We start from the raw sequence: 6,000 nt of genomic DNA on the forward strand, positions 1-6,000 counted from the left end.
TGAGAAACTCTATGCCACTAAAAATGAAAACCTGTAAGAAATGGACAAATTTTTGGATTCTTATAATCTCCCAAGTTGAATAAAGAGGATGTAGAATATCTAAACAACCCCATCACTATTGATGAAATTAAAACAGTAATCAAATGTCTGCCTAAAAACAAAAACCCAGGTCCAGATAGATTCACTAATGAATTCTTTCAAACCTTTCAAGAGGAACTACTACCAATCCTGGCAAGACTCTTTCATGAAATTGAAAAAACGGGAACACTTCCAAATAGCTTATATGAAGCCAACATCACCTTGATACCTAAACCAGACAGATGTTATCAATAAAGAAAATTACAGACCAATATCCCTAATGAACACAGATGCAAATATCCTCAACAAAATCCTGGCAAATAGGATTCAATGCCTCTTCAAGAAGATCATTCATTAAGATCAAGTACATTTTATCCCAGGAATGCAAGGATGGTTTAACATTTGTAAATATATCAACATAATACACAACATCAACAACAAGAAAAATAAAAACACATGCATGATCATATCAATAGACACAGGAAAGCATTTGATAAGGTCCAACACCCATTCTTGATCAAAACTCTCAGCAAGATGGGAATGAAAGGAACCTTTCTCAATATAGTTAAGGTCATCTACCACAAGCCAATGGCAAATATTATCCTCAGTGGAGAAAAACTAAAATCCTTTCTCTTAATTCTGGCACAAGGCAAGGCTGTCCTTTCTCATCACTCCTATTCAACATAGCACTGGAAGTCCTTGCTATAGCGATCAGGCAAGAAAAATATATCAAGGAAATCCAGATAAGAAAAGAAGAAATCAAGCTCTCACTGTTTCCAGATGACATGATACTCTACTTAGAAAACCCTGAAGACTCTACCAACAAACTTCTAGAAACAATAGACTCATATAGCAATGTGGCAGGCTACAAAATTAACACACAAAAAGCAATGGCCTTTCTATACACCAATAATAATAGGGAAGAAATGGACATTAAGAAAACAACCCCATTCACATTAGTGCCACACAAACTCAAATATTTTAGAGTCAACTTGACTAAAAACATGAAGAACCTATACAAAGAAAACTATAAAGCCCTGCTCCAAGAAATAAGAGAGGACACACAAAAATGGAAACAGATACTCTGCTCATAGATTGGCAGAATTAACATCATTAAAATGGCAATACTCCCCAAAGCATTGTACAAATTTAATGTGATCCCTCTAAAGGTACCCATTACATTCTTCAAAGAAGTGGATCAGGCACTTTTGAAATTCATTTGGAACAATAAACACCCTCTAATAGCCAAAGCAATTATTGGGGGAAAGAATATGGAAGGCATTACTTTCCCCAACTTTAAACTGTATTACAAAGCATAGTTATCAAAACAGCATGGTATTGGAATAAAGACAGACCTTCAGATCAGTAGAATAGGCTCGAGTACTCAGATAATGTTCCCCAGAGATACAATCACCTAATCTTTGATAAAGGACCAAGAAGTCCTAAAAGGAGAAAAGAACGCCTCTTCAACAAGTGGTGTTGGCACAATTGGCTAGCCACTTGCAAAAAAGCGAACTTAGACCCCCAGTTAGCATCATGTACAAAAGTAAAATCCAAATGGATTAAAGACCTCGATATCAGATATGATAGCATAAGGTATATAGACCAACATGTAGGTAAAACACTCCATGACATTGAGATTAAAGGCATGTTCAAGGAGGAAACTGCACTTTCCAAGCAAGTGAAAGCAGAGATTAACAGATGGGAATATATTAAGCTGAGAAGCTTCTGCACCTCGAAGGAAATAGTGCCCAGAATACAAGAGCCCCCTACTGAGTGGGAGAAACTATTCACCCAATACCCATTAGACAAGGGGCTAATCTCCAAAATATACAAGGCACTGACAGAACTCTACAAGAAAAAAACATCTAATCCCATCAAAAAATGGGGAGAAGAGATGGACAGACACTCTGATAAAGAAATACAAATGGCCAAAAGACACATGAAAATTGCTCTACATCACTAATCATCAGGGAGATGCAAATCAAAACAACTATGAGGTACCATCTCACATCACAGAGATTGGCACACATCACAAAGAATGAGAACAAGCAGTGTTGGCAGGGAGTCGGTGAGAAAGGAACTCTTATCCAATGCTGGTGGGTATGCCATCTAGTCCAACCTTTCTGGAGAGCGATATGGAGGCTCCTCCCAAAACTGGAAATTGAGCTCCCATACTATCCAGTATCCACTCCTGGGAATATACCCTAGTATCACAAAAATACAATACAAAACCCCTTCCTTACACCTATATTTATTGCACCTCTATTTACCATAGCAAGAATTTGCAAACAACCAAGATGCCCTCCAACAGATAAATGGCTAAATAAACTGTGGTACATATGCACAATGGAATATTAGGCAGCCATCAGGAGATATGAAGTCATAAAATTTTCTTAAACATGGATGTACATGGCATTTATTATGCTGAGTGAAATAAGTCAGAGAGAGAAAGATGCAGAATGGTCTCACTCATATATGGGTTTTAAGAAAAATGAAAGATATTTCTCAACAATTTTCAGTCAAAAGAGAGGAGGGCTAAACATTACAGCTCACTTCATGAACCTCACCACAAAGAGTGATGAGTTTAGTTAGAGAAATAACTACATTGCAAACTATTCTAACAATGAGAATATATGAGGGAAATAGAAAGCCTGTATAGAGTATAGGTGGGGGCGGGGAGGGGAGGAGGGATATTTGGGACATTGGTGATGGGAATGTTGCACTGGTGATGGGGGTTGTCATCTTATATGACTGAAACCCAACCACAATCATTTGTAACCAAGGTGTTTAAATAAAAAATTTAAAAAAAGATAGTATAGTTATAATTTCCAAAGATAATAGAGGGACAGAAGGACACATCCATGGGAGAAAGCTTGATCCAAAGAGCAAGGAAGTGCAGTGAGGGCATAGAAGGGCCCCCTATTACAATGAGAATTGGGAATGATCAATGTATAAGAACTGGGTGCTGAAAGGAGGGAAAGTGACATGCATGACACTCTTTTAGTAACAATATTGCAACCACTGTTTATAAAGGAAGAAAGGAGGGGGAGGAGCATGGGGAGGGGCTGGGCATATATCTGGCTTCCATTTCCTTGATCCTAGAGGCCAGCTCTTCCCAGGTATGGGGTTAGGGGACACCCCATGCCAGAGGCCTGCTCCCTAGCTTGGGGGGGTGCTGGGAGGCTTGGCAGGCCTCCAGCCGTTCCCCTATTTCTCCTCTTTACTCCAGGTCTTCCCTGGTTGCCGGCCCAGGTGGACTTTATAGTGGTCCTCAGGCTTTCCCCCTTTCTCTCCCTACACTAAGGGGGGATGCATGAGGTGGAGGGCGGGCTTATGGTGTGTGTCGTGACATTCTCTGGTATTTTTTTTTCCTCATTGGTCTCCATTTTAAAAACCGCACGGGGATGTACCACATATATTCAAAATAAAAATGGGAGGATGGAATCTCAGGCTGGGAAGAGACCAGTACTCTTTTCCTACTTGTTTACTCTCAGCGGCCTCTTGGTCTCTTCCTTCATTGTGTAACTGTGGTTGCTACCATACTAGGTTTCTGATTAGTTCCCACAAACGGTGACAATTGAGTCCACTCTCTTAAGTTAGATCGTTTATTTTCCCCACTTTTTATCTTTTCTCCTCTTTGTGAACTGTTCAATAAGGTATTTTGGTGAAAGAGTCCCTCTTTATCTTTCCTTCCCTTTATTATTTGTTAAATAAGGAAGTTTGTAGAAGTGTCCTTCCATTTAACGTGTATATAAGAACAAAGTCAATTGGATTGTTGGACTTTGTCTAGCATCGCCATAGGCACCAATTTCGCCATGTGATACTGTTCTTCCTTTGCATAGGAACATTAAAATGGGAAATTATATACACATTTTTTATCTTAAAGAGATGGGAATACACAAATCTTGTAATGCAGTAGGACCTCACACCCTGAACATTGTCATTAAGACCTGGCTCATGTCTTGAAAGAATTCCCATTGTCCATTTACCCCTGAACCAGGGATGCCATCTACAAAACAACCATGGTTGTGTACTACATCACCTAAATGCAATCCTCTACCAGGGAAGATCCTACCACTACTCTGGCATAGACCTATTCAGCAGAAACTTTCCTTTAATACCCAGAGAACTTAACAATAGCAACCTGCTTTAAAGACTGAGCTCTCTGCATCACCGTCTAATTGTGAGTGAAACTAAAGGGTGCTCTGCATCATCCTGACTCTTATATAGGATATGGACATATTCTGAGATCCTTGGCTACAAAAACCTGAGACCAACAACAGTGACTGTGTGAAAAATAAAAGTGTATTGGCACTACAGACAAAGACTTGGGTTGGACAACCTAATATGCCTGAAGTCTAGAGTTGGTCTATGCCAGAAAGCTTCAGGGGTAAGATCTCCTTGTATTAAGGCCAAGGATGTTTCTTTCCACAACCCCTATATTTTGCTTGGCCTATGCAAACAATTTCTACACTAACATAGTCTTTGCTGTGCTCCTTTGACTCGTTCTTAATGAATTGTTGTATTATGATCAATTGTGTCAACAATATTACAGATTTTAATGTTAAGAGAGTTGCATAAATTTTGTGGCTTTAAATTGCTTTGTGTAAGAAATATTCTAATGTATTACAATCTGGGGGCTCGAGGGACAAAGTAAATGTACATGTTAAAATAAATTTTAAAAAGGTACATTGTCCCCCTTTAAAAAAAAAAACAAATAACTTTAGTAGAATGCCTGTCTCGAATACAGGCAGGGAATGGGAAGGGAGAAGGGGGGAATGTTACACTGGTGAAGGGAGGGTGTTCTGTTTGTGACTGTAACCCAACGATGATCATGTTACTTAAATAAAAAATATATTTTAAAAAAATGAAGAAAGGGAGAGAAACAGACGGACAGACAGAGAAGAAAAATGTCTATCATAGAGTCAGACAGGAAGGAGAAAGGGAGAACATCTGGTGACATTGATGGCAGGAAATGTGCACTGGTGGAGTTTGTTGGACATAATATGACTGAAACTCAATCACCAACAACTTTGTAACTGTATTCTGTGGTGATTCAATTTAAAAATTTTAAATAAAATGAACAATAATGTCAAAAAATTATCTGACATAAACATCAAACCCAAAGTCATCAACAACAGAATCAAGATCCCCAATTTATAACAATTACAAAAGGGACTAGCTACACTAGAAGTCCAGGGTGCAAAGGGGGGAGGTATGGGACGCATGCTGGGCACAGGGATGGAGGGAGGACCACACTGGTGGTAAGAATTTTTCTAATTTATTATCACTAAGTACCTTAAATATTACTGTGAAAGTCTTGTAATTCACTTTGGTCACAATAAAACAATTTATTAAAGTAAAAAAATATATTAATGATTATTAATATAAGGAAAAAATAGATAAAGTAGTACTAATATCTACACATCAAATGTTGGCTCAGCAAAATAAGCAAGACATTTGCTCACAAACCTAGAGAAACATATGGATAGATACATGTTAGCAGTGGCATATTTCAACATGCCACATTTGCCACTGGATTGATCTACTAGGCAGAACATTAAGAAAGATATGAGTCTAAATGAGAAACTAGCATAGCTGGAACAAATTGATTTATACAGGGCTTTCTATCCTCTAAAAACTGATATATATTATTCTCAATTATCACATTTTAGGACATAAGTCTAACTTTAAAATAATTCACAAACATAAGAATCATACCAAGAGGTGAGATTCTCTGCCCAGAAAGGGAGGAGCTGGTTGAACTCTGATGGAACGCTGAATCCTGGCACATCTCTCTGGACTGTCTGTCTTCTGTGCAGCATCTGCTGGCCTGATTATCTGTGTGGGTGGCTTTATCTGTGGGCGGCTAGCCTTCATTAGAGGTGAGTTTCTCTGCCTAGAAAGGGAGGAACTGGT

Source organism: Suncus etruscus, chromosome 12, assembly GCF_024139225.1.
Source record: "Suncus etruscus isolate mSunEtr1 chromosome 12, mSunEtr1.pri.cur, whole genome shotgun sequence".
Classification (NCBI taxonomy): Eukaryota; Metazoa; Chordata; class Mammalia; order Eulipotyphla; family Soricidae; genus Suncus; species Suncus etruscus.